Consider the following 15,953-nt stretch of genomic DNA (forward strand, 5'->3'; position numbering starts at 1 on the left):
GGTTTCATAACTCCTCCTTATCTTGGGATCTAATGCCACGCTGTGATTTTATGACATAAATATATGCAGATTTTTTTTCTGCAAGTGCTTCGTGTAGTGTGAATATCAACTAGTATGATCCATTCAAATGCACTGAGCTGCTGCCGGGGCAAAAGAAAAACCAAATCAGTAGCCAGCCCAAAATGCAAAAGTGAAGATAAAATTATTTGAGTGAGGTAGAGGTTTAAGAACTCAGGAGACTTAAAGCTAAAGGAAAAAAAAAAATATCTTGAGTGCAAAGTTTATGCTTCTTTAGTAATACTGTGTGATACCATCTTCATTTTGATGTAAGTGTTGTTAAAATCTGGCTTTCCTCAGTTTCTGGAACACAAATATATAGGTGGGAGTGCCTTAAACTTGTGTTTTTCAAGTGAAAGCCTTTTTTTGTCCTTTCGTTCATTTTATATACAGGTTTTGAACTTGCCTGTTTAGTATCCAGACTTTTCCCAGGTACAGAAATGGTGACAGGAGTAACTTCTCTTGTGTTAAAGTACTTTTGGCCTAGAAATTTTGCTTTCTTATTGAGGCATAGTCATGTTAATGCGTAATAGTTAATATTAACCTTATTAATGCAAACCTTCTTTGGTACCAGTATATTGTGATGTCTGATGCTTTGTTTAAAAGTAGCAGGCAGGCTTTCATTTGTTTTTGCAAAGGGAAATGCGTCCAGCTGACAAAAAGGACTCTTGCTGTTAGTTTACGCTTGAATTTAATTTTCGTATTAAGAAGGTATTTGAGATGGTGTAGCTTATCAACTAATTATAATAAAACTGAATTATACTCTGCATTTAGTTTTAAAAAGCCTGCTACTCTCAGTAATTTCATTCATTCTCACTCCATTTTTAGTAGATATATTGCAGATTACCTCAACAAACCGAGACCCTGCAGGGAAGTCAAATCTTAATATTTGACTTGCTCTGATGTCTGAGTCAGGTGGTCATTTGGGAGGAGGAATTCAAGGTTTTTTCTTTAGAATTGTGGAAAGGTTTTTCAGTGCTTGGTGTAACCGCTGGTACCTTCAAGACGGTATGTATCTATTGCAGGTAGGGTTAATCTTGTCATATGATTATTATAAATCATCTGCATGAAATATTTTTTTAATACTGTTTTTTTAGGATTTTTAGGATTGCTAAAAACCAGCATTTTTCAGGAATGCTAGGGCAAGGCTCTAAATTGCTTTCCTGGACTGTTTAAAAAAAAAATAATTAAAAATTAATCCTGTCCCTGTTCTGCTCTAAGGGCCTTTTTACATGGGGGTTACAGAAAGGAGGGAAGAATAAAGCACCTTTGAGAACGTTTAATAGAAGAATTGCAAATTCTAGTAAGGAGGGGTGGCAGCCTGGCACACAGCAGCCAGCCGGTGAGCCGTGCCTCTCTCCTCACCTCGCTCGGCTTTTCTTACTACATTCAAGAACTTCAAAGCTTTTCATTTTTCACCAACAATTATCTGGACCAATCTCAGTGTATTTCAAATAGCTGGAGTCTGAGAGCCTGTCTTTGTTGCTCTGATTAAAGAACAAATTGTTTTTCTAGGGTAGGCTTATGCTGAAAAAGGGCTTGAGGCTTAGCTTGATGGTGAGGATAAATACGCTGTTGCACTTTCACCTTGGCGCTCCCAGCAAGCATAGCTCATGGCAGCTCTGAATTTATTATATCTGATAAGGACCCACCTCCTTGAAAAAGAAATAACTTTTGCCATTATCCTTTCTGGAGAGGGTTTCAGTGTTGGTGCTGGGAGGAGCAGTCTGAGGGAGGGAAATAGGAGACGGGTTCTGTCCTGTACTTTCCTGTGTGCGTGTACACACTGGGAAGGTACTCGGTGAAGGCACTGCATTGCCCATGGCAGTGCCCCAGCGATGCCCAGCTGAGGGTGAGGCTGCTTATTAGGTTTTCTTTTGGTTTCCTTTTTCCTTCATTGTGAAGCCGCTGCTAGGCAGAGTCTCTTCTGGGTCTGGAGGGGTTCATCTGTTGGTGGCAAACTGCTAGGGCAGCTGGCGCAAGAGGAGTGAGCAAACACACATCTCCCAATTCCTTTTTATTTTCTTTGTGCAATGCTTAATTTTCATAGGGTTTATGTTTTCATGCTTTGCTTTATTATGGGAGATACTTAATGGAGGTGGCGGGTATGTGCCCTTGCCTGTTCAAACGTTACCGCAGTCCTCGGTGTCCCGGTTGTGCTAGATGGGCTCCTCCAAAAGAAAAGAGCAAGTTCCTCAGTGTTTCTTGGCGGAAGGCCATCAGCCAAGTCCCAGGTGTCTCGTTTCCATAGTAGCTTTGCACAAAGCTTTCTCCACAACATGGAGCAACACATTTCTGTGAAGCTGATCACTAGAATGCTATAATTTCTGATCGTTAGAATGTTATTTTACAGGCAGTGGTGTCAACTCGACTCTGTGGCTGATTGAAACAAGAAGATGGTAAAGCATGAGCTTGAGTGAAGCCTGCAGGAGATGGCCGTGTCCTCTGAGATGGCCTTAAGCTGTGTTTAAAAAGGATCTTGGAAGACGTTCCGATCATTTTCACCTTGTTGTGTGTCTCTTGCCAATTCAGACCCCAGCAGAGCTGGCAGTGAGGGTTGGGATCAGTTGCAAGTGAAGGTTTTATGTGAAGAAATTACTTGTGCTGTTCCCTGGAGTCCATCGATTTCTTTCTAAAATTGCTCTCTGAACAACAAGCAGCTCCTTTGGTATCTCCCCCAAGCCCATCCTGGCTTCACTAAAAGGCAAGCAGTGAGGGATCTCTGTCTGCCTTTCATGTATCGTGGCTGTTGATGATTTTATGGACACCATCAGGCAGTGGACCCACCAAGGGGGATAACGGAGGTGGGATGGAGCCTGCAGGATCTCATATTGGTTCTTGTGTATCAGAAAGGAAAGACTTAGATTATTTCTTGGGGCCAGTGGTGAAGTTGCAGACCTGCCATTTGGACTAAACGATGCTGCCATTGTAAGTAGAGTTAATTTTCAGCAGAAGCGGTGCTCCCTGCAAGCTGTTTTAGTTACACCCCTGAATAGAGCAGCCCTTTTCTGTTGGGTAGCGCAGCCATCTCAGCATCTTCCTCTAGGCTGAGTGGTGACAGTACTTCAGGATGCCAGTTCTGAGACGGTTTAATAGCTAGTGCCCCTTGAGACCAAGGTAGATGAGCTTAATTCAGTGTAATTTGCTTGTCACAGCTATGCATAAAGAACACTTTGAGAAATAGTATGTCAGACATCTGAATGACAGGATGTACAAACTGTGCTCTAGAAGTAGGAGAGGTAGAGAAAAAGGTGCTTACCCTTTGAAAGCAAGACAGAAACAAAGCTGCCTCTTCCACTAGGACTCTTGCAGTAAATTCCTCTGCTCAAGGAATTTAAGCAGACTTTGTCTTGGCAGTTGGCTTCAGCGATGGCAGAAGGGAGCTATCCCCAGAGGAATGTTTTTAGTTAAAGGGATCCTGTGCTGTAGAGCTTGACACTAGGACCGATGTTAATGGAACCTGGGGTGATGCACACCAGCTCCAACCCAGGATGGGAATCCGGACAAGCTCCATCACTGCTCTGAAAGCTCCCACATCACAAGATACAGAAAACTGCTTTTCAGCCTGCTAGGATTAGAGTGTCTTTCCTTGGCCGTCACACCAAGTTGAACTATCCCTTTGCATTTCTGGTCCTACTTAGGTGGTCTGGGTGCTCCACCTGAGCCAGGGGAGATGGAGAAAGAGCTAGTGCAGGAATGCTTGTTATTTAAGCAGCACAGCATATCTTAGCCCATAGCCCTATGCCCACAGAAACACCAAGGATAGCCTTTACAGCATTTGCTTTTGGGAAATATTTCCATTTCTTCAGTGTGGAATGTGGGAAGGCTGCCATGTGCTCGGAGCAAGCCTCTGTTTAACATTCGTGGGAGCTTTGGATTTGTACAATGCTTCACTCGCTGTGTTTGAAGGGCAGCAGCCTCTCTGATCCCCCACCAGCCACATAAGAAATGCCACCAGCTGGCTGAGGAAGGCAGGGAGGTGAAGTAGGGATTTGTCTAGGGAGAATGCATTCTGCAGGAGTGCTGAGGTCAGAGTGGAAAAGCCCTGAGCAGATGCTTATGGAAGGCCCTGTTACACCTTTCCCATAAGGCACTGTGTGAGAAGGCAAAGAGGTATTGTCTTACCCCGTGACACGTAAATAGCATTCCCGTCTTCAATGGGAGCTCATTTCTGCTTCGAGTTGCTGTGCCGAAATCTGACTGTATCCTACATTTGTGTTTCCAGTTTATGCAGGGTCGCCTTTAGTATCCACTGGCTGATCTTCCCACAAGGTGTTGGCAGGGCGTGCATAGAGCTATTATTATTGATCAATTTTAAAAATTAAAATTCTTCCGCTGTTTGTAGTGCTTCTCAAATACAGGTGGGGTCCTGTAAAGCTTTCTGCACCAGCCAAGCTCTGCCTCAGTGAGTTCTTCATGTAAACTGGCTAGGGATGACAACAGAATAAATTGGCATGCTTCACATCTGTTTCAGCCGTGTGCTGCTGTAGATCAGAACACGGAGTTAGCCAGCAAGCTGTGGAGAAGGTTTCTTTGGGAATAAATTTTGCTTTCAGGTTCCAGGAACGGTTACTGTGGTGGTTGTGTACTTTGAGATGTGCTCACCTTGGTGCAGACAGCTCATGCACAGCTTGGGCGCTCCTGATGTTCTCTGTGCAAAGGCTTCAGGCTTTACCCTCACTCTATCCCATCTTACTTTCAGAAGATGAGGAAAAGGTGAGAGGAGGATGATATCCCAGCCCAGGAGCTTAGAAATCCCTATATAAGCTCCTAATATATGTCCTACTACCACCAGCCATGCAGGTATGTGAGATATCTCTGCAATTTATTTGCATGCTGGACAAAACCAGCTGGTTTGAAAATCTCCCCAGTCACCTTGGAGGCTTTGCTGGGAGGCCGTGCTGGGAGAGCCCTGCAGGGACTTGTGGTGCCTAGCATCCCGTGCCTGCTGGTGATGGGCGGTCAGCACCTGGGGCTGAGGAGCAGCTGCTTGATCAGGTCTCATCCAACCCTTGCTCCGTGGGTGAAGAGGTGAGGCTGTCGTTTGCAATCACCCTTCTCCAGCTCCGTGCTGTGCCCTTGCCTGTCAAATTCTGATGAGCGCAGCACCCCAAATGCATGCCCAGTGAAGTGCAGTCACTGGGGAAACTGGTGCCACAGGCAGCCAGCCCCCTGCTCTGGCAGGCTGCCAGCCGGGGGGTGTTTACACGGGATGGGTGATTTGAGTTAAAATATTTTGGAGTGGGAGATGGCTCTGAGAGTGATGTTAGCTTCCACCAGGAGAGAAGACAGGGAAAATGGATCAACAGGAACACAAGCACGCACGTTTTTCTGTTGTATTTGCCTATTTGGATTTTTTTTAAACAGACGTTTTAAAAGTGTGAAATCCAATCCGATTGGAACAAGGAGAAATGGTGTCGCAGAGGTTTGTGTTTTAAAGAAGTAACCCACGCTGCACCACGTGATGTCTGTAAGCCGGCAACGTGAACATGCTCCGAAGGAAGGGGAAAATCCAGGCTGGAATTTGGGTTTGGAAGGCAAAGTGGGTATAACATGTCACAAACCTGCAGTTTGAACAAAAAAGCCGTGAAAGGGGAGCTCCCACCCTGGTTTGTTTCCGGCACGTTGTACATGTGTGCCTGCTGCACTTGTCCCAGGGGTGCTGCTCGTGGGGTTCAGTGCATCTGAGGGGTGCCCTGCTGGGTGCAGGGGCGGGCAGAAGGGGTGGCACAGCTTTTGTTTCCACCGCAGTCTGTTGTGGAACATTGCAAAATGGGGCAGAAAAGCCCCTTTCATGGACAGAGGACGCTAGATAGGATATATAGATGCCATCACTGTTACGGAATTTAGAGTTTATTCCTTAATTAAAGGCTTTCTCAGAGAAGAAATTTAAACATCCACACTGAAAACCATTTTCACTGGTTGGAAACCTAATGAAATGATTGTAAAAATCACCTACCTTGAGAGAGGCAGCTTACTTAAATAGTAGTATTTAAATAGGGTAGGTTTTGCTCCCTGAGGTTACAAATTGATCCTTAACAATCCTTGTGTAATCCTTAGCATTGCCAGAATTTAAATTATTGATTATGCTAGTTATTTATAAAATGTTAATTAATATCCAACAGCTATTCAGAATAAAATCCTGTGTGGAAGGAGCAAGGATCCAACAACCTTCCGGTGAATGTGCTTGCTACTAATTTTCCTGGCGATGTATCAGGGCAGATCACTGTATATATGTATCCTTTTCCCCGCCCTTATTTGTGTTTCAGTGAATTTTTTTATCTGGAAATAAAACTTTGGGTCTACTGAAAAAAATAGAAAATAGGAACGTTTAGCAAAAGAGGATTTCTGCAGAGATTTGGGCCATTTTTCAGCAGGCTGAACAACAAGCTAGAAACATCACCCCTCTTCAATTGCAGGAGTGATGCCAGAGGCTACTGGTGGTTCCCCTCGAGTTCTGTACCTGGACAGAAATGCACAGAAGGGGAGGGAGGTAGCTTTGCATCACTTTCCCTTCAGAAGACCAACACCTGCAGGAGATATTCTGCACACCCCCAGCAAAGTGGCAGGAAGAGATTTTGTGCTGTCACCTCACGGACCTTAGGCTGAAGCTCAGCCAGTGACCTTACAGCATCAGTGGTTTGGAGGCAGCAGATGCAGTTTGGGATCAGGATCCCGCAAATTAACTGTTTGCAAACCCCCTCGGGCTTCCAACTCAGACAGGGTGATGCAAGAGAGAAAGAAGTCCACCTAAAACCCAAGACCTCTCAAACAAGAAGGCAGGGAAGGAAATACGTGGATATGATGTGGTCTGTGGAAATACCCAAGTGTTGCGGTTTAACCCCAGCTGGCAGCTAAGTACCACACAGCTGCTCGCTCACCCCTTCCCCAGCCCAGCGGGATGGAGAGGAGAATCGGGGAAAAAAGTAAAACTCGAGGGTTGAGATAAGAACAATTTAATAAATGAAATAATAATAATAATCATAACAGCAGCAACAACAACAATTATAATGAAAAGGAAAGAGAAGAGGAGAGGAATAAAATCGAAAGGGAAAGAAAAACCCACCAAGTGATGCACAATAGAATTGCTCACCGATGCTGACAGCTGCTGGCCAATGCCTAGCCAGTCCGTGAGCAGCAATCCCCCAGTCGCCACCAGCTCCACCAGTTTATATACTCAGCATGACATTGAGTGGTATGGAATATCCCTTCGGCCAGTTCAGGTCAGCTGCCCTGGCTGTGTCCCCTGCCAACACCTTGTGCCCCTCCAGCCCTCTCACTGGCAGGGGCTGAGAAACTGAAAAGTCCTTGACTTGGTATAAACATTACTTAACGACTAAACCCATCAGTGTGTTATCAACATTATTCTCATACTATATCCAAAACATAGCATTGTACCATGTACTGAGAGGAAAATTAACTATCCTGGCCAAAACAGGACACCAAGGTGAGGCCATTGTAGAAGTTAAGAGTGCCAGCATGAAAAGTAACTGCAGAAGAAGTCAAACCAGTTGTCTGGAGATGCTCTGGGGGTGCATGAGTCCCAGGGTGCTGCAGGGTGGGCAAGGAGATGGCGTGGTTTGGGGCTGGGCAGCACCAGGACCTGCTGCTCCCCACCATGCCAGGGGCTGAGCACACAGCCAAGTCCCATTCACACCCCCAAATGGCATCAACGCTTCCCAGTGCTGCCCCCACCAATTCAAGCTCAAATATCTCACAAAGACAAACAACGCCTCTCTCACAGCTGGTGGTCTGTGGGGCAAAGCTGGTGCCCGGCGGGGCGCACTGGTAAGTGACCCCAAGGGGGGCATTGCCCACCCTGTGCCAGGGGCTGGAGGGCGGGCGGTGATGCAGCACGGTACCCTGCCACGGCCAGCACACATCGCCATTTCATACTGCACTGCAGGAAAGAGAATCTGATATGAGCAAACGTAGCTCAGACTCTATCCCAAGCTCTTACTGCTGAGCCTCACATGGAGGATGTTATTTCTAATAAATATTTTAGGCAGTAAAGGTTCCTTCAGAGAGGGCCGCTGCACTCCCATTGCGTGCCTTCTTGCTGCGAGAAGCCCACGGTAGCTACTTCGAGTGTTCAAATGCTTGATATATAGTATCTGTTCTATGGAAAAACGCCTCAGGGTGAAATGTGTTTAATAGAGGGAGGCTAATACGTGAGTGATTTATCTCATTTTGGTAGGTTCATGTCTGTAATTCAATAACCCCATGAGCTACACTTAACTGTATTCAATAAAGATGATCTAAAGGAGATGTTCATGCAGGTGAAGGGTTCAAGAACTGGAGGAAAAGATGTTATAAATAAGTGGGCTTGAAGTAAACAGGGAGCTCAGGCAGAACCCTTCCCCAGGATAAATGTCTTCAGCATCATTAAACCAGTATAAATGGCTCTGTGAGCTGTGGAGGTTTCTTCCTCTGAAAGGAAAAAGCTGTGAGGGAGACTTTCATTAGGGAGAACATGTCACCTTATGCTCCAGCCGTGACCCAAATCCTGCAGCAATCCTTTGCGAGCTGTCATCTTGGGGAGCATTCCTGGCGCAGCACGCCGGATCATCTTGAACTCAGGTGGTGTTAGGACGGGCGCAGGAAGGTAGGTTTACAAGCAGCCAGAGGAAAGCGGTGTGATAGCCCGGGGCTTTATCCTCCACCTGCTCTGGAAAACCTTTAGACATGTACTCGGGTGCACAAAGTGCTGCTTTACAGGCAATGCTGCGTGCAAGCTGTATGACAGCATGGCAAGGAAATACGGTCTCTAAATAGCCATTCAGGGCTGTAATTGCCCAGTTTGAATGTACAACTAAAGTAAATAGCACTGGCAGCTGAGTCACCCGATTGCAGACCTGAAGCACTTCAAAGCTAGGTCTAAAAATATCTCGCATGCTTCTAAGTTACTGGCAGTATGGAGAAGAAAAGGGCGCTGAAATAAAAAGGCATCTGACAGCAACTGTGCCAAGGGCTTTGGGGTAAGGTGTGGGAGTTGCCCCCAGCACGGCGCTAGTGGCCAGCGTGGCTGGGGGGCAAGCCAGCACTGGCAGTTGGCTACGGGCAGCCGGAGGTGCCAGCCTGGGCCAGGTACGGGGCTCTCAGCCTCTGCACCAACAGTCAAGTGTGACAGCCTACCCCATAAAGCCGGAAAGCTTTATGGAATGACATTATTTTAAGCCCCCAGTGCCCTACTTCAGGCTGTGTGTGTGCCGGGCCACCGTGCTGCCTTGCTTTGCTGACATGGGGGCACGCCGCGGCTCAGAGCCGTTACCGTAACATGCATCCCAGGTAATCTGCCCAGCACTCTGGGCTGGTTGCAGCAGCTACCCACCAGCTCGCCCAGCACCGGGGTCTGCAGTGCCATGCCATACCTGCAGGGAAGCCCCTCAGGGACGATTGGAGAGCCACAGCATGCCTGCAGCCGGGTCGCCGCATGATGCGCTGCTCACCCTCACCCTCAGTGAGAAGGGGCAGAGGTGGATGCAGGGGTGGTTGAAGGTATAGAGCTGTTGCAATATCAGGAAAAACGACAGGTTTTTCCAGCCCAGCTGAAAGAAGAGGTGATAGAGGAGGCCTGGGGACAGCAAATGGGCCATGACTGTTCACTGCCTCTTCCCAGCCAACACCCTGGAGGCGTGGAGCAAAAGCAGGAGACAGCAGCTTCAAAACAGAGAGGTGTTTTCACACAGCCTGTTGTTACACAACGCAGCCCTGCCACAGGAGGCTGTCAGTGCTGGCCACAGCTTCGAAATGAGCAGGAAAACATCACGAAAGGAAAATCATTTAAAGGCTGTTGCCTACAGAGACATTAACTCTGGCCCAGAAGGTCCCTTGGAGGCCCCAGAGGTGGGGAGGAGAGGTTGCTGCAATGAGCTCTACCGTGGTAAAGGTGCTGCAATGGGTTCACCCTGTCTTCACCCTCCTCCCGTGGCTTGTGCTGCTGGCAGGGACAAGCTGTGGCATTGGATGGACTTTCAGTCTGACCAAGAGTGACTGCTCCTCTACAACGTGCAGTCTCACGCAGCTGGAGGCAGCTGTCCCTGGCCCACCATGCGAAGGTCACCCCGTGGCTGCAGCCTGGCAAACCCACGTGCAGAGAAACACGCTGTGCACATCCCCCGCCACGCCACAGCGCAGCAGCAGCTCGCCCCGCACAGCTGGAGCCTTTTGAAGTGAGATACGTTTGCCCATTCATCACCCTGATGTCAGGTCAAAGCCCAGAATCTTCAAAAATTGAAAAATCAGCACTGGAGGAAAGTGAGTGAGAAGGGACACCGAGCTGGCAGTGTTAGAGGAGGGTTCAAGAGAGGTAAAGGTGCCAGAGCCCTGGGGCATCTGCTGCTGCTACCACAGCTCCTGCTGCCAGCTCCACCAAGAGCGTGAGCATCGCTGGAGGGAGCAGGAAGGGTCTGGGGAGCTGTAGGAAGAGTTGGCAGGAGCAGCAAGGAGAGCAGATGTAGGAGAGGACAAACGTGAGCAGTGGGAGCACCCCAACCTGTGCAACCCACTGTGGTACACATGGTACCAGCTCCTGTTTCTTCCTTCTCTCCCCAGTATTTATTTCATTGGAATAAACAAACCAGCTCTTCTCAGCCCCTGTGGAGGCCCCAGTGTTCCTGGTGCCCACAGCCATCTCAAAGACCCACCAGCCAGTGCCAGAAGTGTAACTGAGGAGGCTATAGGTCTTGTTTCTATTCTGACGCATCACCACCACAGATGGAGCTGGCATCAAAAGCCTGGGCTGAGGCACAGCCAGATGCTCAGCTTGTCTGGGATGGAGCTCGTGATGACTGGAGCGCTGGGAGGGATTTTCCAGAGCACATGGCATGAAGCTGACAGTTTTTGTTTTTCCTGCTGCTTTCAGAAGGGACTTTCCTTGGCGTTGAGCTGATCTGTTTGTAAGGTTTGGCAAGGGCAGCCAAATCACTCACCCCGCATGGGCTACATGCAGCTTCCCAGCATCTCGCTCGCTCCTCTCCAGAGCCGAAGGAGGAGATGCCTGGCCTTGGCACCCCACACCTCCCATTCCAGCCCGTCCAACAGGCCGAGCAGCTCAGCCAGAAGCCCAAGTATACTTAACTCAGTGGGGTGGAAAGTGTACAGTTTGGAGGGACACATTAAAGCATTGCAGCTAATTCCAAAGGAACAAGTCTGTCTAAGCCCTGAGCCCAGGACACCCTCCAAGGGTTTCTTTAGGTCATTTTTGTACCTCTCCAAATGTTTTGGAAAGTACATTTTTTCCAGCTGATTCAAACAAAGAGTAGTGTCTATGTTTTCTCAAAAGCTTTCCAAATAGGTTTTTGAGCAAGGCTGTACAGGCCAGGAGGGGGAATAATAAAAGTGTGCAAAGGCCCTGGAGGGCAGAAAACTTCTCTTCTGGGTTGCATTTATCCCTCAGTCTTTCCAGAAAGTAGCACATTGAATGTTTTTTTTCCCTTTGGTTGTCATTCTTTTTGGTTGTTGAAATGTTTGTAGCTGCTATTTATGTAAAACACCCCTTCTAATGTTTGTCCCAGCTGCATTGTCACTCAAAATCCACAGAAATATTACATATTGTAACAAGCACTGATCTGCCGCCTTGATGAACTCGCTGCCTTGGATACTTTAGCATCTCTGTTTGCTATTTTGCTTGCACATGCTGTGACCATTTTGCACCCCATTTGCCCTCAGCAGTGGTACCCTGGTCACCTGCACCAGCACTGGTGCAGTACAAAGCAAGGGAAAAACCTGAGGTAATATAAAAGACACAGTAAAACCGGCAAATCTATCTCTCTCTCTCTCTCCCTGGATCTGAATAAACCAACTCATATAAATATGTAGAGTAATAAAAACCTTAATGCAGTGTGATTAAAAAGTTATGGTTCCCCCAGCAACCCGAACTCGGCTGCATCACGCGCGCCAAGGGTCTGAGATGACTGGCTTTGCTGTTAAATTTATGCCTTCATCTGCCTCGGTGAGATGCAGCTGGGTTAGGGTTGCCATGGGAATGGGAGGTCAGGTTTTGCACTGGCGTGAACGTTGCAGAATCTAGCCAGTCCCGTGTCCTCCTCGGGTGCTCTCTGGTGCCTTGGTGGCTGGCAGCTGCCTCCTTCGCCTGCCTGCTCTCAGCATGGCAGCTGAAAGCATCTTCCTGGCTTTCAGTCCAGCCCCACACACAGCACAGGCATTCCCCCGCCTGGTAACTCTTGTTTCAAACCCTTTGTCTTTCCCACAGCACTTGTGCTTCCCAAAATGTGCCTTTTTACCTTTTTCTTTTTTTTATATATTTTTTTATTTTCGGCTTCCCTGGTGAGGCTTGGTACAGTACCTCCAGTTTTCTCCTTATCAGCCCTGGGTCAGTCTTCTCATCTCACCCTCTCCTTCTTGCTTTTCCCTGTACGCCCTTACTGGGAGCACAGAACCCTTTTAGATGAGGGCTCAGTGATTTATTTGTATCAAATACATTTGATGAATATCGTGAATATTTTGATATATCCAAAACCTGCTGGTGATCGCATGCTCCTACTTGTTTGCTCAGGATGATTTGTGAATCTAGTCCCCAAACAGCAGTGGTCCCTAAGGCAGTCAAACACCAATGGGTTGTGAGGAAATACCCAGTTTGTTTTTTGCAGGGGAGCTTTGTGAGTAGTACAGGTAAGGAGCCCTGCGGAGAGAAGCAAACCCAAAGCAAGAATAAAGTATGAATTCTGAGAGAATAATTAGCCTTTAGGAGATCTCAGCCGGGATATACGAGCTCTCTGTCACACGAGGATTTTAATCAAGACAAAGTGTCTTTCTCACAGATTCACTCCTGCTCGGGCAGAAATTGCCAGGCTGGATGCAGCAGCTCCTGGCTGCGGTTTTATGGCCGGTGTTACACAGGAGGTCAGAGCGGCTGATGGTAACGGCCCCCCTGGCCTTCCAGTTTATGACTCTATGAATTTCAAACTGCTCATTCACTTGTAACGTTTGTAATTTATACCGAATGAAATGTCACCCAGTCAGTGACCAGAAGCAATGCCACATGGCTGCTGCCACAGCCCAAAGCAGCCAGCGCTGGGAGAGGCACCTTGCCACGGTGGCCGTCGGTGTGCCACAAGCAGCTCCCACCACTGCAGCCCATTAAAAGCCCACTTTGGAGGAGCTGGTCACGCAAAGAAATCACAATGGTCCAAATGCTCCTTCCAGGTGGGACAGGGACCTCCCATGATATCTGTGCACTGGGAATGTGGACAGGTTATTGAGCGTGAGCAAAATACTCGGTGATTTTCATCATTACAGGTATTATTTCTCCCTCTCCATCACTGCCTTCCCTAGAAAAAGTTACCCTTCTTGCTCTTCTGTTAAGCTTTTTTCCCTGTAATTTCCATGTTAAATTAGAACTTCAGCAGCACATGTCTACCTCTGCTTGCTGTACCACGACTACCCATTCAATCCTGTAATCTCTGGGGTTTTTTTCAACCGTTGCATCTATAGGTGACGTAACTCAGAGACTTACTCCAGAATAGCAAATAAATTCTCAGATTCTTTTTTTCCCCTCCTATTTTCCCTGTAATTTGAATGTGATCAGAGACGTACCCTATTAAACCCAATAGATGAGAGGCTAAGCGAGAGGTCCTTTTTAAACTTCTCCCTAAGGGCAGGCAGGGAATGGTAGGTGGCAAGGGACCTTTCTTCTGCGGGACACAGATCACAGTGAATGCTGGTGTTTCACTCAGCAGGGCTGGGAGCCTGGAGAATTCCTTGCGAATGAGGATTCAGGATTTAGACACCTCTCTCCTGCTTTCTGCCTTGGTTTTGTTGTCATTAATGGGCCTGTGGATCCAGGGATTTCACCGAGAGAGCAGCATGGCTGGTGCAACAGGTGAACCACGGGCAGTTTCTCCAGGCAATACAGGAGGGAAGGTACCTGAGCAGTTTGGAAGTGAGTTGTTCCCAACCTGTGCCCTGTGTCAGTGGGAAGTCGGGAGCTATGCTGCTTATCCTAGCCTGTAAATTCATGCCATTACAGGAGAACGGCAGCTTTCGTTTTAGCAAAAAGGGAAATACTTAGGGAAAACTTGTAAATAGAAGTCCTCACATATACTGGGGTGTCCTTTGAAATTCATTACCTTTATTGCAGATTCATTGAGCAAGGTCAGGCTTCACACTGTAAGGGTGTAACCCAACAAAACGGACAGCACTGGAGTACTCAGCCACTCTTCAGGTTGGGATCATGAAGGGATGAGCACAGCCAAAATATAAATCCAGCTTGACCTGTGTTTGGCTTTTCCTCTTCAATGCTCTGTGGTGCATCAAGGTGATTTAATCCGGAGGCAAGATTCGCAGATGAGGTCTGGGCACGGGAGCAGCCTGTGAAGCCTGGCTCCAGCCAGCAGCACTGCTCAGAAGCAGAAGCAATCCCTGCATAACTCCCAGGTCCCTCTCAAAGGATGGGCAGCTGGCTGCTAGTGTATTTAATCAGCTGTCACCTTAGCTGAGCTGCAGGAGATGTGGTTGGGAGCTGGGAAGCGAAGAGGAGCTCTGTGGAGGGGCAGTATGTCTGCCATGAGCTGTGGAGGGGATGTGCCCCGTGTGGGGGGGGCACCGGCACCTGCGTGTGCCCCTGGCCGCTGCTGAGCGCTGCTCTTGCACTGCCCTTTTGGGTGCTGCTGGTGTGAACTGGACACAAATGGTCTCGCTTAAAAGTTATCAGTCAGGTACTTGTGAGGTTTATGAAAACCACAAAGTGTGAAGAGCAAAAGGGATAGCTTGGTCATTTGAATTCATGTAGCCACTTTCACTGGGAATTCTTGTTAATCCAGGCTGGCTTTTTTCTCCTAATATTTATCATGAAGTGAGGCCCCTCCAGTTGCCCTGAGCTCTGTGAACAGCACAGTTGTCTGAACACTGGGAAGCACCTGCATTCCTATTTTAAGACTGATGCACGGACATCTGTGAAGGTTTCCCATTTATCAGATTGATGATGAAAACAAGGACTGGCATTTGTGCAAGCAAGAGTGGTTGGGACTGCTGTGCTGGAGGCTCTGGGCGTGCACCATCAGGGCACATCGGCAGCACATGGGGCAAGGGGCCTAAGCAGGACCCAGCCATACTTCCCTCCCAGCCAGGTGATGCAGGAGAGCTGCTTCCCCAGCCAGCTGGGAGCTGCAGCTCTTCCCGGCCAAGCAGCTGGGTCTCCACGCATCAACATGGGCATGCCCCGGCAGGCCAGCGCTGCCCCGGCCTTCTGCATGTTTCCTGCAGCTCTAAGGATTGTTTTGACAAGTTTGGTTGATGACTTATTCCCTGAGCAGACATCAGGTGGAGACCTACAAGGGCTGCCATGGTGGTTACGAGGGGGTAGAGCCAAGCTGCAAGCTGGGACTGCAGGCACAGCAGCCTGCCCGGCTCTTGTCCTCCAGCTCCCCGGCTGCACCCCCCCTTGCCATAAAAGCAAGCTCTACTGGACAGAGCAACTCTGCTGAGAAGAGATGTATGGAATTTGTAAGAGTATAGACAAAGCGGTGAAAGCAGCTCCTCCAGCTTTAAGTCCTGCCGGGATAGTGCTCGCCTGTCCGATGGGCAACCAGACCTGTGCCACACGCACCCCCAGCATCCTTCCCCCAGAGGAGAACTGCACGCCCCAGCACAGCCCCAGCCAGCACGGCTTCAGGCAAAGGTATATGTTTTGGATTTGGCGTGTAAAGGACCGGCTGGGAGCTCTGCCTCGCCAGTCCCAGTCCTCAGCAGCCACCGGTGACCACCTCCTCCAACTCCACGCATAAACTGCGCAACCTTGTCATCGCCACCTGCCCGCCCTCGTTTTCCTCCGCTAGTAGTTACACCCACCCCTAATTCCCAGCCCACCCCCATTCCGGAGCCCCTCATCTTGCGATGGTTCAGCTGAGGGGTCCCCGCGCCCCGGCAGGCACCGG

This window comes from Falco cherrug, chromosome 2 (genome assembly GCF_023634085.1).
Source record: "Falco cherrug isolate bFalChe1 chromosome 2, bFalChe1.pri, whole genome shotgun sequence".
Classification (NCBI taxonomy): domain Eukaryota; kingdom Metazoa; phylum Chordata; class Aves; order Falconiformes; family Falconidae; genus Falco; species Falco cherrug.